This window comes from Rhinoderma darwinii, assembly GCF_050947455.1.
Source record: "Rhinoderma darwinii isolate aRhiDar2 chromosome 1 unlocalized genomic scaffold, aRhiDar2.hap1 SUPER_1_unloc_26, whole genome shotgun sequence".
In the NCBI taxonomy this organism is placed as follows: domain Eukaryota; kingdom Metazoa; phylum Chordata; class Amphibia; order Anura; family Rhinodermatidae; genus Rhinoderma; species Rhinoderma darwinii.
This window is the reverse complement of record NW_027461663.1, coordinates 407501-433783: the sequence shown is the minus strand read 5'-3', so window position 1 is coordinate 433783 and position 26283 is coordinate 407501. Positions and strand designations below refer to the sequence as shown.

General features: G+C 42.3%; 2 pseudogenes; both read right to left on the bottom strand.

The window, feature by feature from the left end:
• Positions 1–1777: 1777 nt before the first annotated feature.
• LOC142671135 (5S ribosomal RNA) lies at positions 1778–1896 on the bottom strand (annotated as a pseudogene).
• A 626-nt stretch (positions 1897–2522) lies between these two features.
• Positions 2523–2641, bottom strand: LOC142671134 (5S ribosomal RNA; annotated as a pseudogene).
• Between the last annotated feature and the right edge of the window lie 23642 nt (positions 2642–26283).

The window sequence follows — 26283 nt, the reverse complement described above, 5'->3', positions numbered from 1 at the left end:
AATCCTTTTGGCCGACCCTGAAATTCAGGATGTAGTACCCCTTACTCCCAGCATAACTTATCGTAGAGGTAGGAACCTTCGCGACTATTTGGTGCATAGTCATCACTCTAGATCTACTGTGGTATCAAAATGCTGGCTGAAATCATCGGCTATTGGTTCCCATCCATGTGGCCGATGCTCTTTTTGTTACCTTATGCCTACTATCAAGCAATTTACTAATCCGCTTGATGGTAGATCTTACCAAGTTAGACAATTCATCAACTGCCAGAGCAAAGGTGTAATCTATGTAGCCAGATGTCCGTGCCCTAAGCTGTACGTAGGAAAAACTATCTAGGAGCTAAGGAGAAGAATTTCGAAACATTTGAGTACCATAAATCAGAAAGCTGACACACCACTGTCTAGACACATCCGTTTCACACATGGCGGGGACGTTCGTTCCTTACAATTCTGGGGTATTACTCAGATTAAACTAGGCCCAAGAGCTGGTAATTTAGATCATAGATTACTACAGGAGGAGGCACGCTGGATTCATCGCTTGGGGACTCTTAGTCCGGGCGGCCTTAATGAGGGGTTCACTTTTGCGGCGTTTCTTTGAACCTTTGGACATTTAATTCTATTACCTAATATATATATATATTTCTTTAGCATCTTAGCACTGGCTAGACTTGATCATTATCAAGGTGACTAGCTCTGATTGATGTGCTCTTGATCTGTGAACACATTATCCTACAAGATGTTATTTATATCAAAACAGTAATGAGTATAACTTACTCCATTTGACATAGCATTAAATTCAAACAGACAAAACAAGACACCGGGGAAAAGACAAAAGGGGGAAGGGGAAGGGGTAGTCAGAGATCAATCTACGGTCTAATGAGATATCTGAGATATCTGTAACCAATACAGATCCCACACCACTTTGAACCGGTCCAGCGCATTGTCAATAGAGGCCGTCATATGCTCCATAGTACGAATTTCCCTAAATCTAGTCAGTAAGTCGATGTGAGAAGGAGGAGCAGTCTGTCTCCATTTCCAAGCTATCAACGTCTTAGCGGCGGTGAGAAAGTGTCGAAATAGTCGGGCTAGTGGCTTCTCCAAGGACCTAGGAGGGACATTCAGTAGATAATGAAGAGGGTCTAGAGGAATATCCCGCTGTAACACCGCCATCACCAAATTCCTAACCTCCAGCCAAAACTGTTGGACCAGTGAGCAGCTCCAAAAAATATGGAACAGGTCTCTTCTCTGACCTCTGCATCGTCAACAATCCGAAGGAATACCCGGATTGAAGCTATGCAGAAAGGCAGGGGTATGGTACCAAAACATCAGAATTTTGTATTGATTTTCTTTATATGCAATGCAGATGGAAGTTTTAGCAGTTTGTGACCAGATAATCTGCCACAATGAAAGAGGGATAGGTTTATTCAACAGGATCTCCCATTTTTAAGCACATGCTCTAGACCTTAAGTTGTGTAACTTCTGCGATATGACAAGAGCAGGCACATTCAGCTTAGAATGGCCATTGACATTAAATGCTTTAATCCATAGTCCTTTTTAATCGATTGTGAAACAAAATCTAAACGACATAATAAAAAGTCAACCGCACCACAGCTTCCCAGACAGTCTCCCACACTGGTACTAGCGAGGCCTTAAGCTGTGTAACTTCTGCAATCTGACGAGAGCAGGAACATTCAGCTTAAAACGGCCATAGACATTAAATGCTTTAATCCATAGTCCTTTTTAATCGATTGTGAAACAAAATCTAAACGACATAATAAAAAGTCAACCGCACCACGGATTCCCAGACAGTCTCCCACACTGGTACTAGCGAGGCCTTAAGCTGTGTAACTTCTGCAATCGGACGAGAGCAGGAACATTCAGCTTAAAACGGCCATAGACATTAAATGCTTTAATCCATAGTCCTTTTTAATCGATTGTGAAACAAAATCTAAACGACATAATAAAAAGGCAACTGCACCACAGATTCCCAGAAAGTCTCCCACACTGGTACTAACGAGGCCTTATCCTGTGTAACTTCAGCAATCTGACGAGAACAGGCACATTCAGCTTAGAATGGCCATTGACATTAAATGCTTTAATCCATAGTCCTTTTTAATCGATTGTGAAACAAAATCTAAACGACATAATAAAAACTCTACCGCACCTCGAATTCCCAGACAGTCTCCCACACTGGTACTAGCGAGGCCTTAAGCTGTGTAACTACTGCGATCATAACGAGGGCAGGTACATTCAGCTTAGAAGGGCCATTGCCGTTAAATGCTCTAATCCATAGTCCTTTTTAATCGATTGTGAAAAAAAATCTAAACGCCATAATAAAATGTCAACCGCACCACGGATTCCCAAACAGCCTCCCACACTGGTACTTGCGAGGCCTTATGCTGGGTAAGTTCTGCGAGATGACGAGAGAAGGCACATTCAGCTTAGAATGGCCATTGACTTTAAGTGCTTTAATCCATATTCCTTTTTAATCGAATGTGAAACATAATCTAAACGAGATAATAAAAAGTCAACTGCACCACGGATTCCCAGAGAGTCTCCCACACTGACACTAGCGCGGCCTTAAGCTGTGTAACTTCTGCGATCTGACGAGAGCAGGCACATTCAGCTTAGAATGACCATTGACATTAAATGCTTTAATCCATAGTCCTTTTTAATCGATTATGAAACAAAATCTAAATGACATAATAAAAAGCCAACCGCACCACGGATTCCCAGACAGTCTCCCACACTGGTACTAGCGAGGTCTAAGCTGTGTAACTTCAGCGATCTGACGAGAGCAGGCACATTCAGCTTAGAAAGGCCATTGACATGACATGACATGACATGACATGACATGACATGACATGACATGGCATGGCATGGCATGGCATGACATGACATGACATGCTTTAATCCATAGTCCTTTTTAATCGATTGATAAACAAAATTTAAACAACATAATAAAAAGTCAACTGCACCACGGATTCCAAGACAGTCTCCCTCACTAGTGCTAGCTAGGCATTAAGCTGTGTAATTTCTGTAATCTGACGAGAGCAAGCACATTCAGCTTGGAACGGCCATTGACATTAAATGCTTTAATCCATAGTCCTTTTTAATCGATTGTGAATCTATGATTGGCTGCAGGGATCTCCCTGGATATTGAGCAGCCGCTAACAGGGACGCGTTGCTATGAAAGCGCCACGAGAAGTAAGTATAGGTCTTTATTTTTTTTTAACCTGCAGAATTTGCAGCTAATACGCAGAGTAATCTCAACAAATTCCGCAAACAATGGTATATTTATGAGCAGCGAATCCAAAGCATAAATTAACATGCAGATTCCACAAGATTCCTACAACCTCCAAGGCATAATGCATAAAAAACGGCGGAAGAGAAGGGGGAGGAAACATAAAACCAGATATAGAACCTCGCCGCCTACGGAACCAAAGTAACTGACATCCAATATGGATGTGGTCAATCTGTCATCCATTACTTTAACACCTATTCAACTAGAGGTTTTTTCGTTGGGTCTCAATTATGTACCCCACCGGAATTTTGATGTCTTTGGTACATTGCTGGACGTAATTAAATTAATTCGCAATTTAACAGTGAAAAGACACTTTTTGGTATCTTCTGAAACAACTAATTGGAATATGAAGTCTTCTACCAATTCACAAGAGACAAAACTGATGGAAGAGACACAAGTTCTAGAGCTTTCTACATTCCAAGAACAGGTTACATTAATGTGCCTTGAAGATCTGGATATGGGGGAACCAAAATCATTGACCAATATCGCTGCAGACTTTACCAAGTCAAACCCTAGATTCTATCCTATACAGTCAAGAACTGACTCTATGGACAAATTCCAGTTTGCAATAGAGAGGGATTTACAGAAATTATATGACCATAACAAAAGTAGTGTCAATAAAAGGAATATGTCGGCAGCTCATTATATTGCAGTTAAATCGTTGTGGGATAATCCTGAGATTATTATAAAAATGTCCGACAAGGGGGGAAGCATTACTGTAATGGATACATATATGTATAGAACACACATTTTGGAATTGTTGTCGGATGCAGATACTTATAGGAAATTAGATGGGAACCCTGCCAAAGCTTTTCAAACAAGCTGCATCAAACTGTTAGGTGAGGGTCTCAGGGAAGAAATTATTACGAAGAGGTAATATGAGTACCTATCAGTTAAATCCCCAATCATCCCCATTATGCATGCCCTCCCTAAGACTCTTAAAGGCATTCACCCTCCACCCATGCGTCCTATTGTATCTGGGATCGGATCCCTCACCGAGAGACTGTCGGAGTGGCTAGATTCACTCCTCCAGCCTCTTGTGTCTAGGGTTCCGGGCCACTACTAATGTTTTATGTGCATTTAAGAATAGGGTCTGGAATCATAATTATACATGGTTAAGTTGCGATGTGGTATCGCTTTATACCAGTATTCCCCACGCAATAGCATCTAGGGCTCTTGAACATTATTTATTTCAATACAGCACGTATACCCCACAGCTCCAGTCTTTCTGTATAGACGTACTGGAGTATTTGATGACACACAACTATTTTCAGTTCGATGGAATGTATTTTTTACAATTGAAGGGAGTATCAATGGGGGCTAAGTTTTTGCCCTCATTGGCAAACCTTGTCATGGCCTGGTGGGAGGAATTTACCATCTTCTCAATTGACAATCCGTTCGCTGGTCATTTGCAATGGTATGGCAGATACTACGATGACCTTCTCATGATTTGAGGGGGCAATGTGTCTGCCATACCTGACTTCATCAGGTACCTCAATGACAATGGCTGCAATCTTAGATACACTCATCAAATAGAGACCCACACCATTTGTTTTCTAGATTTGGAGTTGTCGGCTGCAGCAGGGGGTCTGATTCAGTCAAAAACACATCGCAAAGACACCTCAGGAAATACCATTCTCCATGCAGAAAGTAGCCATCCTAAACACACCATCTCCTCCATCCCCGTGTGAGAGATGGTCAGAGCGAGGAGAAATTGCAGCCAAACTCATAATTTTCACATAAAACAAGCACAGATATGCAGGAGATTGCGGAATAGGGGCTACCACCAGTGGACGCTAGATAGAGCTAAAATTATAGTGGGATCCAAGACTAGAGAACAATTGCTTTTTAACAAAAATAATAGTACCAAAAACAATATAAAATTTATTAAGACCAGTGGCTCTGAGAAACCTACATTGATACTTGAATATAGCAATCAATTCACGGATATTAAGAACATTGTGCATAGATACTTACCAATCCTCTATGAGGATGATAAACTAGAAAAAATATTGAAGGATAGATGTCGCATAGTATCACGCAGGGTGCCCACCCTAGGTAATACACTATCTCCCTCTCTGTTTACATCATCCAGAACCAAGACCAGCTGGTTACACCATAAGGGCTTTTACAGATATGGCTCACATCCGTGCAAAACATGTTCATTTGCTCAGCCCAACAAAGTCTATTATGACTCAAGTGGGGTTACCAGTTTTCCCATTAAAATTTATTTGAACTGTGTTACAGGAGAATATTGTTCCCATCCAGACACTCTTTATGACCACATAAAATATACCCGGGGGGGCGGAGCTTGACCGCGAGCAGAAAAGGTGGCTTGAGACAGAGCTCCTGCGGCAACCCGGCTAACCTGAGCTTATAGCAAGACAAGACACAGCAGAATAGTGCGGACCGGGAAAGATAAGAACAGGGAACACTCAGGCACCCCAAAACCGGGGAAAAACCAAGCAGACCTGGATAGGTTTTTAAAGAAAACGATGGAGTGCTCTCCAGCGCGAAAATCAAAGATGGCGCCGGATGCAGCATGCAGCCATGAGGCAACAGAAGACTCTGATGCCGGCAGCACAGGAGAGCAATCGGAGGCTGGGGGTGAGTCCACATATGTCCCTGTGCCTAGGGGATTCATAAAGCGGGTTCTCTTTAAAGCATTGGGCCCCATAGCACAAGACCTGGCCGAAATAAAAGCAGACCTGAGACATATTGGAGACAGGGTGGACATGCTAGAAACCGCACAAGCGGAGGTGGCCCGGTTTGGAGCAGCAGTACAGGAGACTTTATATGTCCAGCATGATCACATAAATATGGCTTTATTGCATGCGGAAGATCAGGAGAATCGCAGTCGCCGCAAAAATATCAGGATACGTGGCCTCCCAGAATCTATCTCACATGAGGCGCTTCCTACAGTAACACGGGAGATTTTTGCATCTAAATTGGAGACAGGGTGGACATGCTAGAAACCGCACAAGCGGAGGTGGCCCGGTTTGGAGCAGCAGTACAGGAGACTTTATATGTCCAGCATGATCACATAAATATGGCTTTATTGCATGCGGAAGATCAGGAGAATCGCAGTCGCCGCAAAAATATCAGGATACGTGGCCTCCCAGAATCTATCTCACATGAGGCGCTTCCTACAGTAACACGGGAGATTTTTGCATCCATTTTGGGAGGAGAGCAGGGCCTATCCAAATTGAGCGTATTCACAGGGCACTGAGGGCCAAGCCACGCGCTCAGGATCCACCTAGAGATGTAATGTGTGGCCTGCTTAGCTATGTGGACACCGCTGCACTATTAAAACAAGCAAGGTCTTCCGACGGAGTCAGTTATGAGGGAACCTCTGTCCTTCTTTTTCAATATTTGGCTGCCTCAACACTCACTAAACGCCGCATATTAAAACCACTGCTGGATAAGCTACGATCTAACAACATCCCGTTTCGTTGGTTATACCCTTTTGGAGTGGCGATACACAAACAGGATAAGCATATCGTGATACGGAAACCTGAAGATCTACATGCGGCCTGGGACTTGCTTGGATTCCAGCCTATGGATATTCCCTCGTGGCTCCCGTTGGCATATCCGCCGAAGATACCGTCCCTGTCGGAAGCAGACCCCTGGACAAGGGTTTCTGGATTTCGATCATCGCCAGGGAAGAAAAATATCCATACTGCCCAAGGACGAGACCCTATCTGAAGTTGCTGGCATTTAATTATGTTTATGTATTTGCATAATTCTTTGCACTACTGTATGGCTCCATGTTAAGGGTTCCTGATATATATATTTCAGATTTAAATGGTGACAACGCCATTTTGGCACAGTTAACAACTAATCACAACTAGTGAACAGGTCCCCACTTTAATGGATATTAAGCCTTAAAATAAGCACTTGAAGTGTCTTGTCGGTTTTATACCAGATTTTGGAAAAAGCTGCTTAGGTGGGGCTTGGGTTGGGTGTCTTGAGGTCAATCTCATTAGTTCTAATATGACCCCCCAAATCTGTACTTATAGGGAGACCCCTCCTTATACTAGGGTGAAGCTACAGGTTGTTGTAGCTGATAGTGTTTCACTCTTACCTTGTGTTAGAAGTTTACTCCAATACGGAGTATGGTTAAAGAATGTTATATTATTGTTCTGTTCTTTTTGCTATGTCATGTGGTATGCACAGAGAAGGGAATGGTCACATGTCAAATATGGCGGAAATTAAGATTGTATCTCACAACGTGAGGCGTCTGAATGTTCCACAGAAGCGTAGTCAAGTTATTAGAATGTGGAAAAAACAGGCGGCACAAGTAGTCCTAATACAGGAGACGCACTTTAAAAGGTCAAAAATTCCTAACGTTCCCTCAAGAGATTTTAATTTATGGTTCCATTTACCCATATGAGTCTGCTGCTCGGGAGTTAGCATAGCTATACATAATAGTATTCCGTTTTCATTCCTAATGAAAAAGGAAGATGTAGAGGGCAGATATTTGTTTATAAAAGGGAAAATTGGTAACACAGTATATACCTTTGCTAACTTGTATGCCCCCAATGCTGGGCAGTCTTCCTGGCTCATTCGTATCTTGAACGCTCTGAGAGATTTTTCTGAGGGGATTTTAGTGGTGGGAGGAGATTTGAATATACCGCTCAACCCGATATTAGACACCACAACACACCTCATACAAAAAGCTGGCACAACTGAATAGGGTTCTACATTCACTACACTTAACGGATATCTGGAGATTATTACACCCTCTAGATAAGGATTACTCATATTTTTCACCTACCCACAATACGTATCACAGACTGGACTATATTTTCCTGTCACAGAAATACACATCATTGGTCCGATCGGCGGACATAGGACACATTTTACTATCAGACCATGCGCCAATTTCAGTGACTCTGAGTTTGATGGGCATCCCTAAGGGGAATTGGTGTTGGAAATTAAATGACACTCTCATTGCAGATAAGAGTAAAACCCAGATAGTAGAAAACCATCTATCTCAATACTTTCAACACAACACATCAGATTCTGTCTCTGATCCAATTGTATGGGAGGCTCACAAGTCAGTGATGAGAGGGGAATTAATTTCACTGGGAACACATGTCAAGAAAAAGACAAATGCAGTATTAAATGACCCTTTTCTCCCAGATTGCTCTTTTGGAAAGAGTTCACAAGAAAACAGTAGCTATTTCCTCTCTGGAAGAATTAACTAGCCTCAGAGAAAAGGTAAAAGACGTACTTAATGCTAAATCTGCACATCTTCTTCAAATATCGAAATATAAGCAATATGCCCATGGGGACAGGGGGAACAAGATGATGACGGCATTAATCCGTAAACAACAAGCCAGAACTTTTATACCAGAGATTAAACAGGAGACGGGGGGAGTGGCTACAGACACTGCTCAAATAGCAGAGGCCTTTCAGGCCTTTTATCACAATCTATATAATTTACGGAATACATCTGGGACACCAACACCAGACCTTGACAGGGCTTCCCTGATTACTAGTTTTCGAGACACTATTGACCTTCCCACAATAGAGGGGGAAGACCTAGATATTCTGACAGATCCATTTACGGAAATGGAATTGGAAAAGATTTTGATGTCCATCCCTTCGGGGAAAAGTCCGGGTCCAGACGGGTTCACAGTGGGATACTATAAAAAATGTAAGACTACATTATTACCCCACTTCACCAAATTATGTAATTCCTTACTCAGGGGTGAACACTTTCCAAAACAAGCTCTTGAGGCTCACATCACAATCCTACCTAAAGAGGGGAAAGATCCCACATGTTGTGGCAGCTATAGACCCATTTCCCTCTTGAATACGGACAAAAAGTGGTGGGCCAAGGCTTTAGCAGCCAGATTGGGTGCATTACTACCTAAACTTATAGGACAAGAACAAACTGGTTTTGTTCGAGAGCGACAAGGTAAAGACAACACATGTAGAGTATTAAGACTGATTGAATATGCCAAGCTACACAAAGTTCCCCTTGTCCTCATGGGTACAGACGCCGAAAAGGCTTTTGATAGGGTCGATTGGGAATATTTAGAAGCGACCCTACAGAAATTTGGGATCCCTCAACTGTTTATTCAAGCGATATTTTCCCTATATAAAGACCCCAGTGCTAGAATTAGGGTAAATGGGACTCTTTCCAAGCCTTTTAATATTAATAATGGCACACATCAGGGTTGTCCATTATCGCCGTCCTTGTTCATTATGGTCACGGAAACTCTGATTCAAAAAATAAGGCAGGACCCTCAAGTGCAAGGCCTTAAGGTCGGAACTTACACACATACCACAGCAGCATTCGCTGACGATTTGTTAATAATGACTTCCAATCCTGAGACTTCGATTCCTCACCTTACGAACCTGTTCACAGACTTTGGGGAGGTTTCCAATTTCAAACTTAATTTTGGGAAGTCGGAGATATTAAATATTTCTACCCCGAATCCGGTCATCGATTTAATTAAAACTAACTCCCTATTTAAATGGCCTGACAGCACTCTGACATACCTGGGCATTCAGATCGCGAAAGATCCAACACAACTATATCAGTGTAACTACATACCTATGCTCGAGGCTATACAAAAGAAATTAAAAGAACTCAAAGTCCCTTTTCTGTCATGGATGGGACGCAAGAATCTATTAAAAACCTTTATTGTACCCAAGCTTTTATATTTGATACAAGCACTACCGATATGGTTGCCTAGAAAGTTTTTTGATAGGGTTCGAAAGTTGTTCTCCTCCTTTCTATGGAATAATGCTAGGCCACGCCTTAAATATAGGTTACTAATACAGAAACCGCGATTTGGGGGTACCAGACGTATTCACTTACTACAAAGCTAATCATTTAAATAGATGGCACTCTCTGATGAATACAACACAGTCCACTCTGTATGTGGAACTAGAGCGAGAATTACTTGAGTTACCAGACAGACTTTCGCTCTGGGGCCTGAGGTACTTCTCACCGAACTCTATTTGCTCTAGCACCCTAGTGAAGGGTACTATAAGGGTGTGGCAGGAGGTTAATGGGAGGGACCCTCTTTTATCGGAAAACACTCCGCTACTGCCTATGAGCCTTCTTCCTTACCTGGTTGATCAGAAGAGAATCCCAGTAAGCTCATTTTGGAAACACATGGATAATATAACAGTATCTCAATTTTTTGAATCGGAGTCTCGGGATTGGACAGCTCTTTTGCTTAGACTTACAGGTCTACTTCTTTCTGATTTTATTAAGAGGCAAGATTTTAAGGCAGTATGTGACAAGTACACAGCCCGTTTTGTCAGTTCTTTACATCTGTCCCCACTTGAAAAAGCATTACAGCAACCTACAACCCAAAAAAATGCTTTAGCTAGATCATATGATAGGCTATTGTTGGGAGAAAAAGAAGATAAGCTGGAATTAATCGCTAAGTGGGAACAGGACCTCAGTACTACCTTTACGGTAGAGGAACAACAAATTATCTTGAAGCGCTCCCAGGGGTTTTCGCAGTGCATTAGAATTAGAGAAAACTCTTACAAATTTATCTCCCAGTGGTACAAAAGCCCAGTATGGTTACACATGATTAATCCAGATATACCAGAGACATGTTGGAGGTGCTCACTGAATAAGGGATCTTTACTGCATATATGGTGGGACTGTACCTTGATACAGGGATTTTGGAAAGCGGTTATCTCAGAAATTAATTGGATTTGTTTAACAACAATTCCTGTATCCCCACAAGTGATACTTCTATGGTTATCGTCGGATTCCTTTACACCCAAGAAACAAGATCTGGCGACTAACTTACTTACTGCTGCTAAGTTGTTGATTCCGATACTGTGGAAATCCACCAGGCCACCCACTATAGAAGATTGGATCAGGAAGGTACAAGAGATACGTAGGTTTGAGGAACTTTTACATTGGGAAAGACAAACGAGGCTGGGTTTTCTACATATCTGGTCACCATGGATGACCTATCTGGATAAACCCAGATCCTTCTAGAGAAGGTATTAAAGAGTCATTTCAGGCGAGACATTGACTACTCCAAGGGTATGTGGATTGTGATTGTTACATGTTTCACAAGATTCTTGAGAGGCTACATGGCATACCACGTGAATGGTTAAAGTTATGGTTAATTTATCTTGTTATGTTTATGTATTAAAAAATTTATTTCATAGTACATTCCTCATGGATAAATCTGATTAACATAAACAGTTGTATGAATGTACTTTATGCCTTATTGTAAAACCGAGATTGTGAAATGCATAATATCTGAAATATTATATGATTCTGTGACATTCTAAATAAAAACAGTTTGAAAACAAACAAATAAAATATACCCAGTAAATAGATATAGTATATACTGATATTATTTAGTGGTGTTCACCCTTTGAGGTGGCAGTATGCTCAGAAGCCGTTTGGTCATAGATTCTTATCTACTGCCTTATTAGCATTACAATGGACCTCAGTACAGGAAGGAGCCATTGTAAACTGGATGTAGAGACAGCCGAGAATACTGGGATTAGGTTTACCTTTACTGTACAGATGCACATTGGAAGGTATATGGGTGGTCATAAGGCGGAGTCAATGGAATGGGTGGGTTTAGCTCAGGGATAGGAACATATAGGCCATGGGAAGCTCTTGGTGCTGGCTCTTTCCTGCCAGCCCTGGACAATCAGCACTTAACATCAGGAGCAAGCTAAGTTATATTATATGTGTGCTTTCTGTGTATGTATATAAGTATAATTATATTGCAGCAGACTTTATATGTGTACATAGAGATATTCTAGGAATCTTATGTGGATTATAGATGAGTAGATATATATATGCTCTTTAAGCATGAGTCTTTATATGTACATGTACTAATGGTCAGGCGCTGTATGTGGCTTTGGTTATAGTTGTAGTACCAAGAGACCGTATAAGGTTTGTACCTGGATTTATATTATATATACACATACACATTACTAGTCACATGTGCAAAGTGTCCAGGGAAGGTAGGAACAGAGGCTGCTGTGTGTGGTTGTGGTGTCTATGTAATATATTATATCTTGATGTAGTGTATATTGGTTTGTCATGTCTATGTTATGAGTAAAGTATTTTTATATATTTAAGTATCTGCGAGGGTTGTATGTTACCCCTGTGGTGTGTGAAGGACTGGAGTGTGTGCACATTGTGAACAATACAAAGTAAGCGGACTATATAGGAAACAGAGGTAACGGACTAGGAACGGAGAAAAGGGAGATAATACAGATAGTCAATTGCCCCCTTTAACAAACTGTAATAGTGAATATGTTACATACATTAGCGAGTGCACAGAATGTAAACTGAAGTATGTAGGTTGTACAACAAGGAAGTTCAAAATTCGAATCCTGGAGCACCTAGGATTTGTAAGGAATCCCAACACCCCTGGCATCTCCAATGCTGCTAGGCACTTCATTACATACCATAATCGGTCAGTTTATACATTTAAACCATATGCCATCGAGAGAGTAATAGGTTCTATACGAGGTGGTAATATGAAGCAGACACTACTGGACAGAGAAACTTTCTGGATATGCAGCCTCAAAACCAGATTCCCCATGGGGCTTAATCTCAAGAGGGAACTTATGTTCCACTACTAAGTGATCAAAAATTAGGTTTAAGCTATTTGATATATATATCATTTTTCTATACCTGATTCATAGTTCCAATATATTACTCCCCACCGTTTTAATATATTACTCCTCATCATGTTTTATTTTATTTCCTCTGAGTCCAGTGGTGTCTACTTTATGCCCATAACCCTGGGTTTTATTGCATTCATATTATGTTTTCTCTGATTAAAATGTAAGCTGATATACTACAATTAGAGATGAGCGAACTTTTCAAAAGTTCGGTTCGGCTAGTTCGCCGAATTTCATAAAAAAGTTCGATTCGGACCGAACTAGTTCGGACCGATCCTGTCACTTCCGTGCGCCGAGCATGGTACTGTCCAGGGTGCTGATAGAGTTAATGGGCTGCACTAACTCTTTCAGCAACCTTGACAGTACATGCTCGGCGCGCGGAAAATACAATTTAAATGTAATAAAAAAATAAAAATTATAAGTTCGTACTTACTTTCCTCATGTCCGGCCTCCAGCGATGACGTGTCATCCCTTTCGCCGCTGCAGCCAATCACAGGCTGTAGTGGCGGTCACGCACATCAGGATGACGCTTCATCCCACGTGACCGCCTCTGCAGCCAATCACAGGCTGCAGCGGCGACATGGATGAAACGTCATCGCTGGAGGCCGGACAGGAGGAAAGTAAGTATGAACGTATTATTATTTTTTTTTGGCATGTATGTATGTCGTCATGTATGTATGTATGTATGTATGTATGTATGTTGTCATGTATGTATGTATATATGTGCATGTATGTATATATGTGCATGTGTGTATGTATATTTGCATGTATATATTTGCATGTATGTATGTTTGCATGTATGTATGTTTGCATGTATGTATGTATGTATGTTTGCATGAATGTATGTTGTCATGTATGTATGTATGTATGTATATATGTGCATGTATGTTTGCATGTATGTATATATGTGCATGTTTGTATGTATATTTGCATGTATATATTTGCATGTATGTATGTATGTATGTTTGCATGTGTGTATGTTTGCATGTATGCATGTATGTATATATGTGCATGTATATATTTGCATGTATGTATGTTTGCATGAATGTATGTTTGTATGTATGTTTGCATTTTATGTATGTTTGCATGTATGTATGTATATATGTGCATGTATGTTTGCATGTATGTATATGTGCATGTTTGTATGTATATTTGCATGTATATATTTGCATGTATGTATGTATGTTTGCATGAATGTATATCTGCATGTATGTATGTATGTTGTCATGTATGTATATATGTGCATGTATGTTGGCATGTATGTATATATGTGCATGTTTGTATGTATATTTGCATGTATGTATGTATGTTGTCATGTATGTTTGCATGTTTTTATTTTTGCATGTATGTTTGCATGTATGTTTATATATATGTGCATGTATGTAATTATGTTTGCATGTATTTATGTTTGCATGTATATTTGTGCATGCTTGTATATATGTATGTATCTTTGCATGTTTGTATGTTTTCATGTGTGTATGCATGTATGTATGATAGTTTGCATGTATGTATGTATGTATATATGTGCATGCTTGTATATATGTATATATGTATGTATGTATGTTTGCATGTATGTTTGTTTGTATATATGTCTGTATGGCCATGTATGATACTGTCTGCTGGTGCCCTGTATCTAAGTCAACTTCGCGGCAGGCTTCTATACATGGTATAACAGTCAGTATCACACATTAAACTGAATCTAAGCCTACGACATGTTTTATTTAATTATTTTTATTTTTTTTACAGGTTTGGTGTTTGGACTACGTCGGTTTCGAGGACTACTTCGATGACGGTTTTTTTTCTACAATAAAATGGTTAATGAGGGTTGTGTTGGGGGTGATTTATTTCAATAAAATATTTTATCTATATCTTTGTCTTTTTCTTTTCAAATTTTATTACTACCACTTTAGTAATGGCCGCTGTCTGAGTGACAACATGCATTACTAAGGCGAGGCTTAGTGTTAGCCGGTGCAGAGGCTAACACTAACCACCATTATTACCCCGGTACCCACCACCACCAGGGGTGCCGGGAAGAGCCAGGTACGATCCAGTACCCGACCATCTGTTGTGATGGTCGGGCTCTGGGGCGGCCGCAAGCTGGTATTATGAGGCTGGGAAGGGCCAAAAACAGTGGACCTTCCCACCCTTGTAATGCTAGGCTGCTGCTGCTGTGTTGTATCTGGCTGGTTATAAAAGTGGGGGAGACCCCACGTCATTTTTTTAAATTATTTTTTTTTTTTAAAAAGACATGGGGTTCCACCCAATTTATCATAACCAGCCACATACAACAGTGTTATTAGCCTGGGAATGGACAAAACCAGTGGCCCTTCCCACCCATGTAATGCCAGACTGCTGCGGCCTTGTATATGGCTGGTTATTAAAAATGTGGGGGACCCAACGTCTATTGTTAAATTTTAAAAAAAAACAACGTGGGGTCCCCCCCCATTTTTATAACCAGCCCGATACAACACAGCAGCAGCAGCCTAGCATTACAAGGGTGGGAAGGTCCACTGTTTTTGGCCCTTCCCAGCCTCATAATACCAGCCTACGGCCGCCCCAGTACCCGACCATCACAACAGATGGTCGGGTACTGGATCGTACCAAGCTCTTCCCGGCACCCCTGGTGGTGGTGGGTACCGGGGTAATAATGGGTGGTTAGTGCTAGCCTCTGCACCGGCTAACACTAAGTACCGCCTTAATAATGGACGCTGTCAATCAGCCAACTGCCATTATCTAGGCACTAATAAAGTTTAAAAAAAACCACAAAGACAATTCTTTTTTATTGAAATAAGAAATCCCCAACAAAACCCTCGTTAACCATTTTATAAAAATTTGAAAAAACGTAGATCTACGCAGTAGTCCAACGAATCGAAGATGTAGTCCAATCGGTACATCAAAATCTGCAACAACATAAAAAAACAGTTATCAATGTGAACAATAACAATACTTCTACTCACCTACACACATATATACACGCACAAACACAAACAACCATACACAAACACACACATATACACAAACACACATAAACAAACACACCCATATATACACAAACACACACACATAAACACACACCCATATACACAAACACACACATATACAAAAACACACACACACACACACACAAACATCTACACACAAACATATATACAAATACACCCATATATACACACACATATACACAAACACACCCATATATACACAAACACACACATAAACACACACCCATATACACAAACACACACATATACAAAAACACACACACACACAAACATCTACACACAAACATATACACATACACCCATATATACACACACATATACACAAACATATACACAAACACATATACACAAACACACCCATATATACACAAACACACATATACACAAACACACATATAAAAACAAAAACAGACAAAGACACATACCCAAACACACACAATGTTTCTTTTAAATGCTGCTGGGGAACCCGCTCGATCGACTATATAAGGCTGCGCTATAGTGCAGCATTTAAAAGAAACATGGTCCTGACCTGTCCATAGAGTTTAAGGCAGCACAGAGTATTTCAGGAGATGAGCGTTCAGATTCAGTGCTGCTGTGAACTCTGCTCTTACCATTACGTAGCTCTCAGTCTGTTACCTCTCCTCCACTCCTGTCCTCAAGATCACCTTCACATGATTGGCAAGTCACCACGTAATGGTAAGAGCAGAGTTCACAGCATCACAGAGTATTTCAGGAGATGAGCGTGCGGATCTTGTGCGGAGTGGTGACTTGCCAATCATGTGAAGGTGTTATTGAGGACAGGAGTGGAGGAGAGGTAACAGACTGAGCTACATAATGGTAAGAGCAGAGTTCACAACAGCACAGAATCTGTACGCTCCTCTCCTGAAATATTCTGTGCTGCTGTGAACTCTGCTCTTACCATTACGTAGCTCTCAGTCTGTTACCTCTCCTCCACTCCTGTCCTCAAGAACACCTTCACATGATTGGCAAGTCACCACTGCGCACAAGATCCGCACGCTCATCTCCTGAAATACTCTGTGCTGCTGTGAACTCTGCTCTTACCGTTACGTGGTGACTTGCCAATCATGAAGGTGTTATTGAGGACAGTAGTGGAGGAGAGGTAACAGACTGAAAGCTACGTAATGGTAAGAGCAGAGTTCACAGCAGCACTGAATCTGCACGCTCATCTCCTGAAATACTCTGTGCTGCCTTAAACTCTGTGGACAGGTCAGGATCCGGTTTCTTTTAAATGCTGCACTGTAGCGCAGCCTTATATAGTGGATCCAGCGGGTTCCCTAGCAGCATTTAAAAGAAACAGGATCCTGACCTGTCCACAGAGTTTAAGGCAGCACAGAGCATTTCAGGAGATGAGCACGGCCGGCCACAGGCAGCCGGTCGTTTTTCCAAGCCGTGCTCCCATTATGCACACGACCGTAAAAACACCCGTTATTGCGGGTCGTAATTACGACCCGCAATAACGGGCTCATAGACTTCTGTTACCCACGGATACCTTCCCGTTTTCTCACGGGAAGGTGCCCGTGCCATTAAAAAAATAGAACATGTTCTATTTTTCTATTTTACGGGCCGTGCTGCTATAATTAGGGTATGTTCACACGACAGCGTCCGTAACGGCTGAAATTACGGGGATGTTTCCGCCTGAAAACATCCCCGTAATTTCAGCCGTAACGGCATGTGCAGGCGCTTGAACGCCGCGTCCATTACGGACGTAATTGGCGCTGCTATTCATTGGAGTCAATGAATAACGGCTCCAATTACGGCCAAAGAAGTGACAGGTCACTTCTTTGACGCGGGCGTCTATTTACGCGCCGTCGTTTGACAGCGGCGCGTAAATATACGCCTCGTGTGAACAGACAAACGTCTGGCCATTGCTTTCAATGGGCAGATGTTTGTCAGCGCTATCGAGGCGCTATTTTTGGGCGTAATTCGGGGCAAAAACGCGTTTTTGCCCCGAATTACGTCCGAAAATAGCGCCTTGATAGCGCTGACAAACATCTGCCCATTGAAAGCAATGGGCAGACGTTTGTCTGTTCACACGAGGCGTAACTTACGCGCCGCTGTCAAATGACAGTGCGTAAATAGACGCCCGCATCAAAGAAGTGACCTGTCACTTCTTTGGCCGTAATTGGAGCCGTTATTCATTGACTCCAATGAATAGCAGCGCCAATTACGTCCGTAATGGACGCGGCGTTCAAGCGCCTGAACATGCTGTAACGGCTGAAATTACGGGGATGTTTTCAGGCGGAAACATCCCCGTAATTTCAGCCGTAACGGACGCTGTCGTGTGAACATACCCTTATAATGACAGCACGGCTCGTAAAAGCGGCCGGCTGCCTGTGGCCGGCCGTGCTCGTAATTACGAGCCGTAATTACGAGCACGGCCCGTAAAATAAAAAAATAGAACATGTTCTATCTTTTTAACGGCACGGGCACCTTCCCGTGAGAAAACGGGAAGGTACTCGTTGCTAACAGAAGTCTATGGGCCCGCTGTTTCGGGTCGTAATTACGACCCTTAATAACGGGTGTTTTTGCGGTCGTGTGCATGAGGCCCCGTAATGACGGGTGGCTACATGTGTGCACCCGTCATTACGGCAGCGTTGCTAGGCGACGTCAGTAAATAGTCACTCTTCGGGGTGCTGAAAGAGTTAACTGATCGTCAGTAACTGTTTCAGCACCCTGGACAGTGACTACCGATCACAATATAGAGTACCTGTAAAAAAAAAAAAAGGACGTTCATACTTACCGGGAACTCCCTGCTTCCTCCAGTCCGGTCTCCTGGCCGTTGCCTTGGTGACGCGTCCCTCGCGACATCCGGCCCGACATTCCTTGATGACGATGCAGCCCATGTGAGCGCTGCAGCCAATCACGGGCTGCAGAGGCCTCTGCAGCCAATCACAGGCTGCAGAGGCCTCTGCAGCCAATCACAGGCTGCCGCGTCAGAAAAGAAGGTCGGACTGGAGGAAGAAGAGGGACTCGTCCGCAAGACAACGACCAGGTACGTATGAAATGCTTTTTATTTTATTTTTAATCAGCAGCCTCTTTTCTCTATCAGTGATTGATAGAGATAAGTGGCTGCCGATTTGTATAATATTTTTGACCGGGTTCGGTCAAAACGGGTTCGGCCGAAACCAGTGAAGTTCGAATTCGCTGCGGACCGAACTTTTCCGGAAGTTCGGACCGAAACCGGGTTCGGTTGTCCCGGTTCGTCATCTCTAACTACAATAATAGTCAAGTTATGTCTGTACCGTATGTAATACAACGTTCAACTTTTTGACAAGGACAACAAAGTGCATTCATATATCTCAATATTTTGCTGCATTATACTTCTCTAGGATTTTCCTATCAGCTTAAATATACTGTTTGTAAAGTATAAATATTCATTAGTGAAGGGCGAAGTTGCCACATGTCATTTAATTATAACATTCAATATTTTACATCTAACATCTCCTCTAGAAAACATTATGTCACGATGCGGGTTGTGGACCCACTGGGCCGTACCGCGTAGAGGGATGGCAGCTTGCCAAACAGGTAAGTAAAGAGTTCAATAGTTCAGTAAGGATACCTGAGGCAATCGTAGACAGTAGCGAGGCAGGCACCTCCTGGACCAAGTGGCAGGAAGATGTCAGATGAGGCGTAGCAAATCATGCGTAGACTGTAGCACCGCGCGGCAACAGCACAGCATGGCACGGAAACAGGATACGGGATACAGGAACAAGGTACACTGGGAAACTGGAAGACCATTAGCACGACAAACTATGGGTAACAAACAACGCTCTGGCAAAGAGCAAGAGGGCAGAACCCTTTTTACAGCCCAGGGCATCCTGGGCTAGATTGAAGACTTCCTACAAAATGCGCGCACTGGCCCTTTAAGACCGTGAACGTGCGGGCGCGCGTGCCCTTCGGAGACAGTCTCGAAGTCCGGAAGTGAGTGCCGGTGCCTCACAGGAGGATAACGCTGCACAGAGGTAAGATGTCCATGGCCACGGCCGTCGAGGTTTAAGGCAGAACGACGGACCGTGGCCATAGACGTTACAGTATCCCCCCTCTTACGCCCCCTCTTCTAGGGACCAGAACGGGAGAGAAACTTCCTCATGAGGACAGGAGCATCGATGTTCTCCTCTGGCTCCCAAGACCTCTCTTCTGGGCCGAACCCCCTCCAATCCACTAAATATGCTGAAGTGCAGGAAAAAAGGTTTGTTTAATGATAATAAGGCTACGCGTTTCAATGCCGCATCGGCATCTTTATCAGTTTAAACAAACCTTTTTATTACTCTTACGTGACTCATTATAGCTCATGTATTGAAGCATTAAACTAAGTGCAGCAGCGCTCTTGGAGACTCTTTTTTCCTGCACCTCAGCATACTATTTGCAGTCTTCCTTTTGGATCACCGGCGTTGAGACCTGGCAGCATCAGCACATATATCTCTAATTGCCCGTTATCACCCTGCACCAGGTTAGTAGTATCTTTATCATTTTACTACTTTTCACCTGGGTAACCTGCACCATGTGGCGCCGTGTTTTTTGTTCCTCCATACAATCCACTAAATAAAATGTCCTTCCTCCCACCTTCTTGGTAGCCAGAATCTCCTTTACTTCGAAAGTCCCCGATGAGCCACCAGGGGCCACTGAGGAACTAGGAGTCCTGGAGTGGCGGTTCAGGACCACGGGTTTCAGCAGGGACATGTGGAAGGAGTTAGGAATCCTGAGGGTAGGGGGAAGCCGCAGCTTGTAGGATACTGGGTTGATCTGTAGCAGCATTTCGAAGGGTCTGAGGAACCTAGGAGCAAATTTGCATGACGGCACCTTCAGCCAGATATTCCTAGAAGACAGCCAGACCTTAGTCCCTGGAAAGAACTGTGGAGGCGCCCGTCTTCTTGTATCTGCCTTTCTCTTCATGCGGTCCACCGCCAACAGGATAGAGGATCGGGTCTGTTGCCAAATCTGTAGAAAGTCCCTGAAGGTCGAGTCAGCTGCAGGAACCTGGGACATAGTAGAAACAGGAAGAGGTATACGAGGATGCTGACCGTAGACGATGAACAATGGACTGGAAGTGGTCGACTCACTGGTGTGGTTGTTATAAGAGAACATGGGGTTAACTGCACCCAATCATCATGGCGCCTGGAAACAAAGTGACGTAGATAGTTCTCCATAATCTGGTTAACTCTCTCTACTTGCCCATTGTACTGGGGATCATAGGCCGTAGAGAAGTCCAATTTTACACCTTAGAGGCCGCAGAGTGCTCTCCAAATCTTCAAGGTGAACTGGACCCCTTGGTCCGAGACAATATGCAGGGGCAAGCCGTGCAGACGGAAGATGTGTTGTATGAAGAGGTCAGCCAATCGCATAGCAGATGGCAGGCCGGTCAAGGGAATGAAGTGAGCCATCTTGGAAAATCGATCCACCACCACCCAGATCACACTGCAACTCGCAGAAGAAGGAAGATCTGTGACAAAGTCCATAGCGACATGTTGTCAGGGGGCAACGGGCACAGGCAGTGGTTGGAGCAGGCCAGCAGGTTTGGATTGAGCAACTTTATTTGCTGCGCATACCGTGCATGAGGAGACAAAGTCCATAACGTCTATGGGTAGCGTGGGCCACCAGAACTGACGGGTGATTAGATCTTGGGTTTTACGAGCACCCGCGTGACCTGCCAGCTTAGATCTGTGACCCCAGCGAAAAATTCTTCCTCGGTCAGCCAGACGTACAAAAGTCCTTCCCGAAGGAATTTCTCTAACTTGCAGGGGATTCACAGAGAAGATGCAGGATGGGTCAATAATATTCTGTGGAGATTCCATGGCGTCCTCAGTTTCAACAGATCTAGACAAGGCGTCGGCCCTCACATTCTTGTCGGCAGGTCGGTAGTGGAGTTCGAACGGGAACCGAGCAAAGAACAACGACCCCCTGGCTTGACGAGGATTCAACCGCTGGGCCGTCTGTAGGTAAGTCTGTGAAGATCAGTATAGGATGAACCGTGCCCTCCAGTAGATGTCTCCACTCCTGCAGAGCCAGCTTTATGGCCAGTAACTCCCGATCCCCAATCGAGTAGTTGCACTCTGCGGAAGAAAACAGCTTAGAATACAGTAGTAGCCACATACCACAGCCTTGCCTTTCGATCCTCTCTGGAGCAACAGTGCACCAGCACCAACCGAGGAAGCGTCCACCTCTAACGAAAACTGTAGGGATACATCAGGATGATACAAAATAGAGGCAGACGTGAAGGCTTTTTTTTTAAGGATTCAAATGCGGCTTCAGACTCCGGAGTCCACATTTTGGCATTCATACCCTTCTTAGTGAGGGTGGAGATAGGAGCAGTCAAAGATGAGAAGTTGGGGATGTACAGCCGGTAGAAGTTGGCGAATCCTAGGAAGCATTGTATGGCCCTTAAGCCTTGGAGGCGTGGCCACTCTAGGACAGCCTTTAACTTCTGGGAGTCCATCTTGATGCCATGATCGAAGATAATATAGCCCAGGAAGGATAGAGACTTCTTCTCAAATACACACTTCTCCAGCTTGGCATAAAGGCGATTCTCTCTTAGGCGGAGCAACACCTGGCGGACATGACTTTGATGAGTTACTGGATCTGGGCAAAAAAATCTAAATGTCATCGAGATACACCAAAACAAAAACATAAAAGAGATCACGAAAAATGTCATTAACAAATTCTTGAAATACTGCGGGGCGTAAAACAGGCCGAAGGGCATAACTAATTATTCGTAGTGCCCATCAGGAATATTAAAGGCAGTCTTCCATTCGTCACCTCGACGAATCCAGATCAGATTGTAGGCCCCCCGCAGGTCCAGTTTAGAAAAAATATTCGCCCCCCCATATGCGATCAAACAGTTCAGAAATCAAAGGCAGAGGGTGCCTGTTCTTCACCGTGATCTGGTTTAGGCCTCGGTAGTCAATGCAAGGTCGTAGCGATCCATCTTTTTTCTTAACAAAGAAGAACCCCGCTCCGGCCGGGGATGAGGATTTACGAATGAAACCCCTCTCCAGATTCTCCTTAATGTAGGCCGACATGGTCTCTGGCAAGGAGAGAGGGTACACTCTACCATGAGGAGGAGACGATTCAGGAACCAGGTCGATCAGACAGTCATATGCCCGGTGTAGTAAAATAGGAAAAAATGTATGGATATACAGGGGAGCGCTACTAATAAGTAAACGGGTAACAGTGGTAAATTCCTTGATTTATTAAATATAGGCAACGCGTTTCAACACAGGACATGTGTCTTCGTCAGGCCAAGGAAGAACAAATAGTGCAAAGAGACATCTTAAATAATAAGCCAAACATGATTAAAAAATCCACAGCAGCCTGAAAAAACCGCGAAAGCAAAGCTCATGGAGAGAGCTGTCAGTGACGTCATATAAACAGATGTTAAATGCGGGACTCGCAATCCAGCCAAAAAACAACAAACAACATCACTAAGTGATCCTGCAATTAATACTGCATCATTTTGTTGATGCATGTAAAATGTCAGAACAAAGTCAAAATAAAAACGGGATACGCAATATTACATTATGCGCTGTGAAAATAAAAAAGCAGAGGAACACATTTAAAAGACAGCAGGAGAAACAATAAAGAGTTAAAATAACTCCGTAATATCTACGTGTGTCCTGGCTGAGTCCACAGGAGAAGCGCAGGCAGTGGAGGAATAAATCAAGCTGTTAGCGAACGGCACGAAAGAGTTCCATGTAGTTATGGCAACGGAGCAGAGACGGAGGCCGCAGAGGGCCAAAAAGAAAAAAAGAGCAAAACGAGGTAAACAGAACAAGATCTCCAGAGGGAGAAAAGAGTTGGAGGGACGGGAAAAGGATGGGTGAGTGAGCAAGGACATATAGGGGAGTTACAGATACCATGTAAATAGATAAGAGCACATATTAAAAAAGGATTAAATAGTTGAATAAAACAGTCGCAAGGATATTGTAAAAGGCTGATAAGTTATAAAATATGGCAAAATAAATTAAATACAATTTAGGAATGAAACACAGAATGAAAAAAAAAACAAAAAAAACACAAAAAAAAAAAAACAAAAACAAACATTTCGTTCAATTAATGAATAAAATAAATGTGCAATTAATAAATAAAAATAATAAATTGATGATAATAATAATAATGCATTGATAATACATAGTTCATAAATATTACAAAAAATGCCAAAAAATTACATAGGGAAGTAAAAATACTTCAACATATGTAAACAGAACAATATGATGTGTAGTGGGTTTAATCCAGTGAGGATTCCGATAAATCATTGAGGCCACTGGGTTGTAAACAGGAGAGCTTGAATATCCAGAAATTTTCTCTCTGTTTCAATCTAGTAAATCTATCGCCATATGAGGGGGGGATATATTCTATTGGGGTGACTAGGATATTGCTGAAATCACTATTGTGCACTGTGATGTAGTGACGAGACAAACTATGTTTCATAAATCCAATTTTCACATTAGATCTATGTTTATTGATCCTACATCTTAGTTGTTGTGTGGTTCTTCCCACATATTGAAGATTACAAGGACATTTTAGCAAGTATATTACAAAATTATTGCTACAGTTGATGAATGATTTTATTGGGAAGGATTCACTAGTTGTGGAGGACATAAAGGTTTTGCAACCATGTGTGATATTGGTGCAACACATGCACCTCAGGTGTCCACAGCGGAAAGAGCCACTGATAGGAGGAAGTGTATTGTGTGTTTTCAAGCCTATATTCCTCAATCTACTGGGTGCTAAAAGGTTGCGTAATGTTTGGGACCTTCTGAACGTGATTGAGGGTTTGTCAGGGAGAATACCTTTCAGATATGGGTCGCTTTTCAGAATATGCCAGTGTTTTTTAATAATGTTCAAACATGCTTTGCTTCCGGAATTGTATGTAGTAATAAAATTGTACCCAAATTGGTTGGAATCGTCACTTTTCTTATTTTTTATTATTCTATTAGGGGGTATAATACATGAGTCTTGTGTGAGTTTGGATGCTTTATGCATTGCACCTTTTATTAGACTGTGCGGAAAATGTTTCTCCTTAAAACGTTTTTTTAAAATAGTGCATTCTGAGTGAAATTGCTTATTGCTAGAGCAATTCTTTCTAATGCGCCTAAATTGCCCAAATGGTATGTTACGGAGCCAGGAGGGATGGTGCGCACTTTTGAAGTCTAAATAGCTGTTGACGTCAACAGTTTTAAAACTGTTGACGTCAACAGCTATTTAGACTTCAAAAGTGCGCACCATCCCTCCTGGCTCCGTAACATACCATTTGGGCAATTTAGGCGCATTAGAAAGAATTGCTCTAGCAATAAGCAATTTCACTCAGAATGCACTATTTTAAAAAAACGTTTTAAGGAGAAACATTTTCCGCACAGTCTAATAAAAGGTGCAATGCATAAAGCATCCAAACTCACACAAGACTCATGTATTATACCCCCTAATAGAATAATAAAAAATAAGAAAAGTGACGATTCCAACCAATTTGGGTACAATTTTATTACTACATACAATTCCGGAAGCAAAGCATGTTTGAACATTATTAAAAAACACTGGCATATTCTGAAAAGCGACCCATATCTGAAAGGTATTCTCCCTGACAAACCCTCAATCACGTTCAGAAGGTCCCAAACATTACGCAACCTTTTAGCACCCAGTAGATTGAGGAATATAGGCTTGAAAACACACAATACACTTCCTCCTATCAGTGGCTCTTTCCGCTGTGGACACCTGAGGTGCATGTGTTGCACCAATATCACACATGGTTGCAAAACCTTTATGTCCTCCACAACTAGTGAATCCTTCCCAATAAAATCATTCATCAACTGTAGCAATAATTTTGTAATATACTTGCTAAAATGTCCTTGTAATCTTCAATATGTGGGAAGAACCACACAACAACTAAGATGTAGGATCAATAAACATAGATCTAATGTGAAAATTGGATTTATGAAACATAGTTTGTCTCGTCACTACATCACAGTGCACAATAGTGATTTCAGCAATATCCTAGTCACCCCAATAGAATATATCCCCCCCTCATATGGCGATAGATTTACTAGATTGAAACAGAGAGAAAATTTCTGGATATTCAAGCTCTCCTGTTTACAACCCAGTGGCCTCAATGATTTATCGGAATCCTCACTGGATTAAACCCACTACACATCATATTGTTCTGTTTACATATGTTGAAGTATTTTTACTTCCCTATGTAATTTTTTGGCATTTTTTGTAATATTTATGAACTATGTATTATCAATGCATTATTATTATTATCATCAATTTATTATTTTTATTTATTAATTGCACATTTATTTTATTCATTAATTGAACGAAATG